This window comes from Dipodomys spectabilis, unplaced genomic scaffold (genome assembly GCF_019054845.1).
Source record: "Dipodomys spectabilis isolate Male_0828 unplaced genomic scaffold, ASM1905484v1 ptg000002l, whole genome shotgun sequence".
Lineage (NCBI taxonomy): Eukaryota > Metazoa > Chordata > Mammalia > Rodentia > Heteromyidae > Dipodomys > Dipodomys spectabilis.
In genome coordinates this window covers 280990-294870 of record NW_024870679.1, presented here as the reverse complement: position 1 = coordinate 294870, position 13881 = coordinate 280990, and the positions used below count along the sequence as shown (strand labels likewise).

At 38.3% G+C, this 13881-nt stretch overlaps 1 pseudogene; it reads left to right on the top strand.

Annotated features, from left to right (window-relative positions):
• LOC122108660 overlaps positions 1 to 13881 on the top strand; it is an 87055-nt pseudogene that overhangs the window by 25082 nt on the left and 48092 nt on the right.

Here is a 13881-nt window from a genome sequence, read left to right as displayed (position 1 = left end):
GGTAACCTTAGTTCATTGTTGGTGGGAGTGTAAACTTGTTCAACTACTTTGGAAAGCAGTATGGAGGTTCCTCAAAAGACTCCACATAGAGCTTCCCTATGACCCAGCAATCCCACTTTTTGGCATTTACCCTAATGTTTACAAAAAAGACCACACTAAAGCTACCAGTACAACTATGTTTATTGCAGCATTATTTATCATAGCTAAGATATGGAACCAACCCAGATGCCCCTCAGTAGATGAATAGATCAAGAAAATGTGGCATATGTACACAATGGAATTCTAAGCCTCCATCAGAAAGAATGACATTGCCCCATTTGTTAGGAAATGGAAAGACTTGGAAAAAATTATATTAAGTGAAGTAAGTCCGACGCAAAGAAACATAGGTCCCCTGGTTTCCTTTATTTGCAATATCTAGTATATGTATGAGTTAAGCAGAAAAGGTCAGATAATGTGATGTTAGGAAAATGAACCATTAGATATGTATTTCAATGTTTTTTTTCAATCTTGCATTTGTTTCTAATGCATTTATAAGATTATTTCTTTGTTGCTTTGTATGTCCCTCCCCCACAGTATAACCGCTGCTTTCACTATATTTGATGTCGGTATAATTTGTGGAGGAGATGGGGAAAAACAAGTCGTTTAAGGATACAGGTAGACCTGTTGCAACAATGAAAAGTACAAGTTGTCATTTCGAAAACGAAATTTACAACTTTGGTGCGGGGGTGGGGAGGGGTGGGGGGGAAGCTGGGAAGGGATGTGAAGGGTAAACAAAGGAGGAGGCTGCAATGCTCGATAAGAAATGTACGCATTATCGTGCCCATGTAATTGTAACCCCTCTGTACAGTATGTTCACAAAAAAAATAAAATTAAAATTAAAAAAAAATAAGAAAAAGAAACACAGACAAAAAAATACTTTCCTTTTTCTGACTCTGTTTTTTGGAATTGGATCACTAGGTCTAGCCCATTCTTCCTTTATTTTTTATTACTCTTGGGCTTCAAAGTTAGGGTTTTGTGCATCCTTGACAGTGTTCTATAATTGTGTTACAACCTCAACCTATTATAGATATCTTAATGTGAGATGTTAGTGATATTAAACTCTACCTGTGACACAGGTTGCATCTATATCTTCTGTAAGGAAGGGTTTTCCTCTACTCAGACACTTGCTCATTTATGCAGTCATGTTAGTATAAAAGAAAGTCTATTTATGCTTTCATTTATGCTTTTCTGCAAGGTATTGGGGATTGAACAAAAAGAGCCTTGCATACATACTAGTTATATGCTTACCACTGAGCTGGACTCTGGTCCCTATACCTTGTTTTTGCTTTGTTCCATCTTTGGATATTGAGAGTTCTTTCAGTTTGTTGTCTTTGTTATGGTGAAATTTTATTTGCAGCTGAAAGTATGATACAATGTAGTAAATATTCACTTAAGATGTCAAGTCTACGTCTCTATCCTATATTCTATAGAACCATCAGTGAAAGGGAAAGACCTAATTCAGGAGCCCACACACATTTTGTATAACAAGTACAGGTGCTATAGATGTCCAAAAGTGGCCATATAATTTAGGTATATGGGTCAGAGGCCATTTCCTAAGGGTATGGACATCTCAGCACTCACTTATGAATCCAAGAGGAGTTTGAATCTAATATCGTAGTATAAATTGCTTTTTGTCTAGAATTACTCACTTCCTCTGTAACTTGGTGGGAATTGAGTAATACATAGTTCTATTTTTTTGAGGGGGGGGTCCGGTAGTGGGGCCTGAACTCTGGGCCTGGGCGCTGTCCCTCAGCTCTTCAGCTCAAGGCTAGCGCTCTACCACTTGAGCCATAGCGCCACTTCAGGCTTTTTTCTTTCTGCTTATGTGGTGTTGAGGAATCGAACCCAGGGTCTCAGGCATGCAAGGGAAGCACACTACCACTGAGCCACCTTCCCAGCCCCCATAGTTCTATTTTTTTATACTTCATGATCCATCTCATCCTGAATCTTGATTCTGGCTCTATGTTTCAGCCCTTTACACATGCTCACTGCTTCGGCTAAATGATATGACTATGTGATACGTATGTATGGCTTATACTTTATAATATTTCTCATGTTTCTACTATTAGTTTTACCATGTGTGTGATCTTTTTATCTCTACTTCTGTCAGCTTTTAAAATAAATGAAGCACATTGAAACAACAGGTATTATCCCATTGAGACACTCACATGTGTAAAGCATTTTTTCAATTTATTAAAATGGTCAATTTTTTCTCACACAATAAAATTTTAGTGTATTATTGGCAGAGATGATCATCTTGGATATATATGCCCATATGTTGCATTTTTTATATACAGTATAGATGATGGTTTTTCTTTAATATTGTGGTCTCCTGTATATAGTTGCTGTAGAAACTATTTTATGCACATTGACAATACCTTCACTCGAACGAAACCAAGACCTGAGGAAAATCATTGTTAATGATGAATAGGAAGTAAAAACTTAGGTTTTTGTTTTTCTTTTTTTTGGTCTGTCATGGGGCTTGAACTCTGGGCCTGGGTGCTGTCTCTGAGCTCTTCAGCTCAAGGCAAGCACTCTACCACTTGAGCCACAATGCCACTTCCAGCTTTTTCTGCTGATGTGGTGCTGAGAAATTGAACCCAGGGACTCTTTCATGCAAGGCAAGTACTCTACCACAGAGTCACCTTCCTAGCCCCAAAACTTAGGATATGTTTTTCAATTTTGGTCTTCTCTGTATTCTCTATTTCAACTGTAGTCCTAAATGAACAATAAAGGAAAGAATGACACAAGTAAACTTCACTGTCCCTTGTTCTCATGTGCTCTCTAGGGTAATCCTAAGAATGACTCATGGATCTTTGCCTTGTCCATTCTACTCAGCAGCACCTTTGTCTACAACAGTATGGAAACCATCAACCAGCAAGCCCTGGAGCAGCTGTAGTATCCTTCCAGGAAAAGAATAGTCATGCTGTATTGAGTTTAGGAAAATGATAACTAACCCTGTTTCTTTTTTTATTTTTATTTTATAGCTCTTCTTTTATTACTTTGTTAATTCTTTGTTTTTAATTGTAAAGATACTGTACAGAGGGTGAGCAAGGTAATGAGTACATTTCCTATTAATCATTGTTGCTTCCTCCATTGTTTTCCCCCTACCACTGCTTCCCTCAGAACTACACTCCCCCTATCCCTCCACGTAGTGTCTTCTACATCTCATGGTTAAAATGGGTCAACCTGTATCCCTGTTGAAGCATTTTGGTTTTTCCCTTCCCCTCCCCAAATTAGAGAAGTGTATATACAAGATGCAGGGCATCGGAATCAAATACAATGAAAACAAGGGTTATATCGTGGGGGAGAATCATACAAATAAACCAAAAAAAAAATCACATAGTATATTTTAAATACTTTAGCAACAATAGCAAGAAAGAAAAAATATATTTGTATCTCTATCTTGGGTTTAATTTTGCTTAACATGATCTTATATGTACATAGCGTTTGACCTTTTCTACTTGTCCTAGTCATATACTATTTGATGCAGATAAAGGAAATCATAGGACCTATGTTTCTTTGGGCCTGGCTTATTTCACTTCATATAATTTTTTCCTAGTGTTTCCATCTCCTAAAAAATGGGACGATGTCACTCTTTCTGAGGTGAGGCATAAAATTCATATATATATATATTCATATATATATATATCACATTTTCTTGATCCATTCATATACTTAGGGGCATCTGGTTTGGTTCCATATCTTAGCTATGGTAAATAATGCTGCAATAAAGAGTTGTGCTGGTATCCTTAGTATGGCCTTGTTTGTGATCCTTTGGGTAAATGCCCAAAAGTAGGATTGCTGGGTCATAGAGGAGCTCTATGTGTAGTATTTTGAGGAACTTCCATACTGCTTTCCAAAGTACTAATCCTGTTTCTTTATGTAACTCGGTTTTCCTGGTTGAGGAAGGGTACCTAACACAAAATGGAATATTATCAATTGGTTTGTAGGTGAGATCTGAAACTTGTTTATGATGTATTGTGCTTTTCATTCCTTAGCTAAGATCTCAGCTATGTAACTGAACTAAGAGAGCAAATCAGGGCAAAGTCCATTAAGAAGTCTGATGAAATGGATGACTCTGATGAATTTAGTTTCTTTCCAGACTTTGTCTGGGCTGTTCGGGATTTCATTCTGGAGCTGAAGTTAAATGGCCAGCCCATCACAGAGGATGAATACCTAGAGAATGCCTTAAAGTTTATTCCAGGTATCAGAGGGAGGCCCCCGGGCGGGGAGAGGGAGTGGCAGGGAAGGTTCAGTCACCATTGGGTGTGTATGCTATAATATGAAACACTGATTATTGAAAGGCTACTGGTTTTTTTTTTAAATGTAATGACTTTTTCTACTTTAGAGTCCTCTCGTATTGTATATGAAAAGAATTCTCATATCTAAAGAAGTTAAATGTATTTCAAGAGAGCATTTAATGAAACAATACATGTAAGCAAATGATTTAGAGAGTTGTATCAATTCTCATGGATTATATGTCATAAAACCTTGAAGTTTAAAAATAAAAACCAACAATTCTAATATGTTGTACCTGAACATTTAAGATATCTTGTTTTAGTGAAATATTTCATCTACAGAATCATATAGAAATAAAATATTCAGAATGTTTTAGAAGATATTTTGGTTTTTCATCTGAACAATTAGTAAACCCACAGAAACTTTTATGCTTGTTCTAGAGTTATCATTTGAAAATCTTCAAGTAGAATATAAAATCACTAACAAGGGCATAAATACTGGATCAAATTACTTAAGCTCACTTTACACCATGAAAAATTATCCTTCAGGCTGGCAAGGTGGCTCAGTGGTAGAGTGCTTGCCTTGCATGCATGAGACCCTGGGTTCGATTCCTCAGCACCACATAAACAGAAAAAAAAAGCGGGAAGTGGCTCTGTGGCTCAAGTGGTAGAGCACTAGCCTTGAGCTGAGGAGCTGAGGGATAGCGACCACTCCCAGGGTGAAGGACCACCACTGCACCCCCCCCCCAAAAAAAAGAAAAATTATCCCTATTAGAATCCATCCTATGATATTGAAAGGTCCATACATTAAGTTTTAATTTTTTGTTTGTTTTTGTCAGTTGTGGGGCTTGAACTCTGGGCCTGGGCGCTGTTCCTGAGCTCTTCAGCTCAAGGCGAGCGCTCTACCATTTGAGCCACAGCTTTACTTCTTTTTTTTTTTTTAATTTTATTTTAATTTATTTGAGAACATACTGTACAGAGGGGTTACAATTACATGGGCAGGATAATGCATACATTTCTTACCAAGCATTGCAGCCTCCTCCTTTGTTTACCCTTCACCTCCCTCCCCAGCCTCTCCCCTCCCTCCCACCCAATCATACCCCCCCCACCGACATTGTAATGCTGATTTTGACATGACATTTTGTACTTCTCATTGTTGCAACAGGTCCACCTGAATCCTTAAAAGACTTGTTTGTCCCCATCTCCTCCACATGTTATACTGACATCAAATATAGTGAAAGCGGGGGTTACACTGTGGGGGAGGGACATACAAAGCAACAAAGAAATAATCTTATAAATGCGTTAGAAACACATGCATGAAAGAAACAAAAACATTAAAATACATACTTGAGGTTTCGTTTTCCTAACATCACATTATCTGACTTTTTCCGCTTGACTCATACATATACTAGATATTGCAAATAAGGGAAACCATGGGACCTATGTTTCTTTGGGCCTGGCTTACTTCACTTAATATAATTTTTTCCAAGCCTTTCCATTTCCTAACAAATGGGGAAATGTCATTCTTTCTGATGGAGGCATAGAATTCCATTGTGTATATATACCACATCTTCTTGATCCATTCATCTACTGAGGGGCATCTGGGTTGGTTCCATGTCTTAGCTATGGTAAATAATGCTGCAATAAACATAGTTGTGCTGGTAGCTTTAGTGTGGCCTTGTTTGTGATCATTTGGGTAAATGCCCAAAAGTGGGATTGCTGGGTCATAGGGGAGTTCTATGTGAAGTCTTTTGAGGAACCTCCATACTGCTTTCCAAAGTGGTTGAACAAGTTTACATTCCCACCAACAATGAAGTAAGGTTCCTTCTGTCCACATCCCCTCCAGCATCTGTTGTTGTTAGAGTTCTTGATTTTTGCTGTTCTAACTGGAGTGAGGTGATATCTCAATGTTGTTTTGATTTGCATTTCTTTTATGGCTAGGGATGTTGAACATTTCTTCATGTGTCTATTGGCCATCCTTCTTTCTTCTTCAGAGAAGCTTCTCTTTAAGTCTTTCGCCCACTTACTTATTGGGCAGTTGTTTCTTTGAGGATTTGTTGTTGGGTGGTTTAGTTTTTTGAGTTCCAAGTATATTTTAGATATGAGACCCTTGTCCGTTGTATGGCTAGTAAAGATCTTCTCCCAGTCCGTGGGCTTTCTATTGATCTTGCTAGCTATGTCATTTGCCCTGCAGAAGCTCTGCAACCTTATACAATCCCATTTGTCCAGCCTTTCTTTGATTTGTTGTGTTTCCGGGTCTCTATTCAGAAAATTTCGGCCTGAGCCAAGGAGACCCAGGGTTTCTCCTATTCCATCCTGTAATGTTTTCAGAGTGTCTGCTTTGACTTCGAGGTCTTTGATCCATTTGGAGTTGATTCTGGTGCAGGGTGATATATAAGGATCTAGCTTTAGTTTTCTACATGTAGTTAACCAGTTTTGCCAGCACCATTTACTGAAGAGGCTGTCTGTCTTCCATTCTATTGTTTTAGCTCCCTTATCGAAGATTAGATGGCTATAGGTCTGTAGGTTCATTTCTGGGTTTTCAATTGTATTCCATTGGTCCTGAGGTCTGTTCTTATGCCAATACCAAGCTGTTTTGATTACTATGGCTTTATAGTAGAGTTTGAAATTTGGTATTGATATTCCTCCAGCAGTGTTCTTTCTGTTGAGGAGCGTTTTTGCTATTCGGGGTCTTTTATTGTTCCATATGAATTTTTGGATTGCCTCTTCTATTTCCTTGAAGAATGAGGGTGGAATTTTGATAGGTATTGCGTTGAATTTGTAGATAGCCTTGGGAAGTATTGCCATTTTCACGATGTTAATCTTTCCAATCCAGGAGCATGGGAGGTTTTGCCATTTTTTAAGTTCTGTGTTGATTTCCTTTTTCAAGATTTTAAAGTTTTCATCATAGAGGTCCTTCACTTCTTTAGTAAGTTAATTCCTAGGTATTTTATTTTTTGTGGGGCTATTACAAATGGAGTTGCTTTCCTAATTTCAGCCACAGTTTTCTCATTGTTGGCATACAGAAAAGCCATTGATTTTTGGGGGTTAATTTTATAACCTGCTACTTTGCCAAAGTTTTGAATCAGCTTGAGTAATTTGGGAGTGGAGTCTATGGGATTCTTTAAATACAAGATCATGTCATCTGCAAAGAGGGAGAGTTTTATTTCTTCTTTCCCTATTTGGATCCCCTTTATGTCTGCATCTTGTCTTATTGCTGTAGCTAGGCATTCTAATACTAGATTGAAGAGGAGTGGAGAGAGTGGGCATCCTTGTCTTGTTCCTGAGTTAAGAGGAAATTGCTTTAGTTTTTCACCATTGAGTATAATGCTGGCTGTAGGTTTGTCATATACAGACTTTATTGTATTGAGGAATGTTCCATGGATTCCTAATTTTTCCAAAACCTTCATCATAAAGGGGTGTTGGATCTTGTCGAATGCTTTTTCTGCGTCTATTGAGATAACCATGTGGTTCTTATTCTTGCTCCTGTTGATGTGATGAATAATATTAATTGATTTGCGTATATTGAACCAGCTTTGCATCCCTGAAATGAATCCTGTTTGATCGTGGTGTATGATTTTTTGGATGAATTGTTGAAGTCGGTTGGCCAAAATTTTGTTGAGAAGTTTTGCATCAATGTTCATCAAAGAAATGGGTCTATAGTTCTCTTTCTTTGATGAGTCCCTGCCTGGTTTTGGGATGAGGGTTATGATGGCTTCATAGAATGTGTTCGGTAGTGAGCTTTCTCTTTCAAGTTCATTGAAGAGTTGGAGGAGAATTAGTGTGAGCTCTGCTTTGAAGGCCTTGTAAAATTCCGCTGTGAAACCATCTGGTCCTGGACTTTTCTTAGCTGGGAGGTCTCTTATTGCTGTTTCTATTTCAATGCTTGATATGGGCCTGTTAAGATAGTTTGCCTCATCTTGGTTTAGTTTTGGCATGTCAATATTTGCTAGGAAGAGGTCCATTTCTGTCAAGTTCTCAAACTTATTAGCATACAGTTTTGAGAAGTATTCCCTTATAATGTTCTGAATCTTGCTTGTTTCCGTGGTGATGTTTCCATTCTCATCTCTGAGTTTATTAATTTGGGTGTGTTCTCTTCTTTTTCTGATAAGATTTGCTAAGGGTCTGTCAATTTTGTTAAGTTTTTCGAGGAACCAACTCTTTGTTTTGTTGATTCTTTCTATAGTTTTTTTGGATTCTAATTCATTTAATTCTGATTTAATTTTGATTATTTCTTTCCGTCTACTGGATTGGGGTTTATCTTGCTGCTCTTTTTCAAGGAGGTTTAGATGTGTCATTAAATTGTTAGTTTCAGATCTCTCCAGTTTGTTGATGTAGGAGCTCAGAGCTATAAACTTGCCTCTGAGTACTGCCTTTGCTGTGTCCCAGAGGAGCTGGTATTTTGTGTGTTCATTTTTGTTGAATAGCATGAACATTTGAATTTCCTTTCTAATCTCTTCCATGACCCACTCATGATTCAGCAGTGTGTTGTTCAGCCTCCATGTGATACCAGACTTTCTTTGGTGGCTTTTGGTGTTGAGTTCTAACTTTATTCCCTTGTGGTCAGAGAGAATGCAAGGTATAACTTCAATGTTTCTGAATTTAGACAAGTTTGCTTTGTGGCCTAAAATGTGGTCTATTTTAGAAAACGTTCCATGTGCTGCTGAGAAAAACGTGTATTCTGATGCTGCTGGGTGAAATGTTCGGTAAATGTCTGTTAAGTCTAATTGATCTATGCAGCTGTTTAGATCTGCGGTTTCTCTGTTGAGTTTTTGCCGAGTTGATCTATCTAGTGGGGAGAGTGGTGTGTTAAAATCCCCAACAATTAATGTCTTTTAATCTATATGGGATTTGAGGGAAAGTAGTGTTTCTTTGATAAATTTGGGTGCTCCATTGTTTGGCGAATAGATATTTAGAATTGTAATATCCTCCTGAAGGAGAGATCCTTTAATTAGTATGTAGCGACCTTCTTTATCTCTTTTCACGAATTTTAATTTGAAGTCTATTTTATCTGATATTAGGATTGCAACTCCCGCCTGTTTATGCGGTCCGTTTGCTTGGTAGATTTTGTTCCAGCCTTTAACATTGAAAATGTGTTTGTTTTTACGGGCAAGATGTGACTCCTGCAGGCAGCAGATAGAAAGGTCTTGTTTTTTAATCCAACTAGACAGTCTATGTCGCTTAATTGGAGAGTTCAGTCCGTTAACATTAAGAGATAGGACTGAGAGGTATTTGGGAGTTCCTGCCATGTTATCTACCTTCTTGGGGGCTGTGAAAACTGGGTTCTTCCTATGGTTCTTGGATTCTCAGTTTGGGTGCAGTTTCTTGGCCTTTATTGCGGTCTTGTTGGTTTTCTATGTGTAGGACATCTTTAAGAATCTTTTGTAGGGCTGGTTTGGTGGAGATGTATTGTTTCAATTTTTCTTTGCTATGGAAGGTTTTTATTTGGTCTTCAGTTATGAAGGAGAGTTTAGCTGGGTACAGTATTCTTGGTTGATAGTTGTTTGTTTTTAGGGCATGGCATACATCATTCCAGGCTCTTCTTGCTTTGATTGTCTCTGCTGAGAAATCAGAGATGATTCTAATTGGTTTCCCTTTATAAGTGATTACCCTTTTCCCTCTGACAGCTTTAAGGATCTTTTCCTTGTTCTGAGTTGATCCTGTGTGGATTATAATGTGGCGGTGGGATGTCCTATTCTGGTCTGGTCTATTTGGGTTTCTAAAGGCTTCTTGTATCTGGACAGGCCTATCTTTTTGCATGTTTGGGAAGTTCTCTGCTAGGATCCTGTTAAACAAATTTCCTAGACCATTAACTTCTGTTTCTAGGTGCTCCTCTACACCCATTATCCTTAGATTAGGCCTTCTGATGGTGTCTTCCAGGTGTTGGATAGATCTATCATATTTCTTGGACTTGTCTTGGATGGTTGTATGTTCTTTCTCTATAATATCTAGGCTGTCTTCAATCCCTGAGATTCGATCTTCTGCATGGTCTAACCTGCTGTCAAGACTCTCTACTTTGTTTTTTATCTCTTTTCCTTCTAGTTGGTCAGCTTTGATGGCTTCAAGTTCTTTGTTGAAGCTCTGTTTTAGGTCTTGTATGAATTTCTTTAGTTCCTTAATTTGGTGTTCAGTGTTTGTCCTCAAATCGCTTAGTTGATTGGTTATGATTTCTTTGGGCTCCCATTCCTTCTGTTGGGTTCCATTCAGCATTCCCTTTGTGGTCTCCCTGACTTCCTTCAGCTCTTTGTTAATGGATTCCATGAATGCCTTTAGTGATCTTTGTGTGTTCTCTACCTGGTCTCTCAATTCCTGTATTACTCTTTGATTAGCTACCTCCCGTTCGTGGGATTCCTGCAGATCTCTTTGAGTGTTCTCAGCCTGCTCACTCCATTCCTCCCTTTCTCTTTGAGTATTCTCAAGTTGTTCACGCAAATCCTGTATCAGTTTTTGAGTAGCTTCCTCACGCTTATGATATTCCTGTATAAACTTCTGGGATGCCTCTTCTCTCTCCCTATCACGCTCATACAGAGTCCTTTGTACGTTGTCAAACTTTTCATTTATCATGTTTGCCAGCAGTGTTTGTAGAGCTGTTTGGGAACTCTCCTCTGGATTATTCATTATCTGTTCTAACCCCTGATTATCAGGATTGGGAATTGAGATACCCGAATTTGCCATTTTTCTTGTGTTTTTCCGGCTTACTCTGCCCATTTGAGATGAAGATAGCACCAGTTTTGTGCTAGAACACTATCTTAAGGCAACCATCAACCAAAGTTTGCATTTGTACAGTCAATAGTCTACAGATACAATCTAGTTCAACAGATACATCTATTCGACATCAAACAACTATATGTTAAAGGACTTCGAACCGCAGAGAAGAATTTGGAAAACCAGAAATTATTAGGGTTAGGGAGAGATGTGGGTAAAAAATAGGAATAGATTGGTGTGGGGAGAGTTAACTATGTCCTAATCACAATGCAGGAAATAGGTTGGGTAGGATGCAAGTAGAGAGAGAGAGAAAAAGAAGAAAGGGAAAGGGGAATGAAAAGAGACCAGAAAGAAAAAAGAAACGTAAAAATTAATGTTATTTTAGAGATTAAAAGACCATCTATTTATAGAGGAATATGAATATGTTGAGAGAAAGGGAGGGACATAGAGGAGATGTGAAAGACTTTAAAAAAAATGCTTAAAATATTATATAGGTATAAAGAGGTAGTACTGCTATTAATGAATTTAAGTCTCAGAGGTTTTGAATTGAGTAATAAGTTTGTGGATTAAGTGTGTACACAATGGGGGATAGGGTCTACTGGTTAACTACGGGTTTATCTGAGGATGTGCAGGACAAGAGTTAAGTCATATAAAGAACAAAGAGGAAAAGATGGAAAGGATAGGAAAGTGAGAAGAAAAGATCAGAAATTCAGTAGAGCTAGACAAAAAACAAAAAAGATAATTAAGAATGAAAGAAAAAGAGAAAGAAGACAAGAAAAGAAAGGAAAACACACATTCACGTATTCCTAAAATAAAAATTATAAGAGGAGAAAGAAAAAAAAAGTTAATGGAAAACAATTATTTTTTCAGAAGAGGCAAAAATTAAAGATTAATAAAAGTTTTAGAAAAGCAAAAAAAATTTTTTTTATATATATAAGGTAACAAAAGATGAAAAAAAAACAAAACAAAAAAAAAGAAAAATGAAAAGAAGAAGAAGAAAAAAAAAGTTCTTTGATTTTTTTTTTTTTTTTTGGGAGGGGTGGGAAGAGTCCTGTATCTCCCTTTTGTCTGTAACTAGAGTCTGGTTGGAGTCTCTGGTCAGCTTGAGGTCCTGTGGCTTGATTGGTTTCTTAAGTCAGTTTGTTGGAACAGGCAGAAAAATGCTCTGCTTTACCCAAGATTTTGAGATCCCCCTCCCAGGTTAGTTTACTGGGAGGGTGATCTGCTTTGAGAATCACCAAAGAGGGGGATGCAGTGATGAGGCTAGGTTCTGGGTAGAGTTGAGGCCTTTCTACAAACAGTAGCTTTTCCCTGGGGCTATTTTGTGAAAAAAACTCACAGCACCCAGCCTGGAGCCATTCTCAGGGTTTCTGTTTTTCAATTGATTGTGGTGGCTGCTAGAGGGAGGGGCAGCCTCTGGCTCTGGTTACCCGGTGAGGAGAGCCACTCCAATGGCTGGCGCCTGAGCTGGGTGACTTTTCCCTGGATGGAACTGAGTCTGTGAGGTCACTTCGCCGTTAAGTTCTTGTGACCTGCTAAATGACTCGTTTTATTCCAAGGCCTGAGCTGGAGCTAGCCGCTCCTCCGAGCTTTGTCGGTATCCAAGATGGAGATCACCGGTGCTGGGGGGGGAGGGGTGGCCTTCCCTCCTCTGCTCCCAGAGAAGGAGTGAGGAAGTTGGGCTTCTACTCACGCCGAGTATTGGATCCTGGGTCTTCTCTGGTCTGCAAAGTGCAGGATGAAGTTGTCCGCTCCTTGTCCGTTCTTGCTGGTGTTGAGTAGAATCCGCTTGTCCGCTGCATCTGGCTCCTTCGTCCCAGACTGTGTTTCAGGTGTGCCCCTGCGGCGGCAGCAGCTGCTGGCAGGTGCTCAGATGTGTCTGCTTGGCTTCCCCTCTCTTGACTAACTCTCTGTCCTGTGATGGCACACTTGGTGTGATTCTCTGGCTTGGGACTGTTCACTGGAACTCTGAAACTCTTTTCTATGCAAGAGCTTGTTCAGATTCCAGCTTCTCCTCCGCCATCTTCCGGAACCCCCCACAGCTTTACTTCTTATTAAGTTTTTTTTTAAGTAATTGCTTAATGTAATAAAAATTTAAATTTTTAGCATAGAATTATATGTAATAAAATGGGTCAATTTTTAAATCATAGTTATTTTCCACATTGTATTTTACTAGTATCTAGCTCATTGACATTCCTCAATGGAAGAATATCATGCAGTGAAAACTTAAGAAAAAGCCCTGATATTTCTTTTGTCAATCTTGTATTTACCTTCCCTATAATATGACTCTCTTCTTTGTCAGCCTTATACTTAATGAATTAAATATTTCATACTTTTTAAATGTACCATATTATTATCAAAGTGGAGTGTTTTAGGCATTTTAAAAGATTATCAATATTTTTAGATATTATTTTATTCAGTCTTTCCACATTTATTGATTAATTCTTATGCAGCAGGTGTTTACATTGTCTCTGTAAAGCCTTATTCCACAATTTAGAGAATTAAGAGATCTCCGCTCTGGGGTCCAGAGGAAGATGGCAGAGGAGAAGCTAAAGGCTAAACAAGTTCTCACATAGAAACCAGTTTTAGTATTCCAGTGAACAGTCCTATGCTAATGATCTCTACTCTATATCTTAGTTAAATTTACTCTTCAAAAATTTCAGTGAACCTTGCCCATGTAATTGTAACCCCTCTGTATGGTATTTTCCCAGTAAAAATAAAAATTAAAAAAATTCAGTGAAAGTAGTCTTTAATCAATTTGTGGGAGGTTCTTATACGTGTTTGTGTGTGTGTGGGAGTGTATGTGTGTATGTTTATAAGAGATTTTCTGTTCTGATCTGAATATTATGTGTTTCTTTGCAACATTTTTTCCAGTAGCATCTTATCTTTTGCTGGT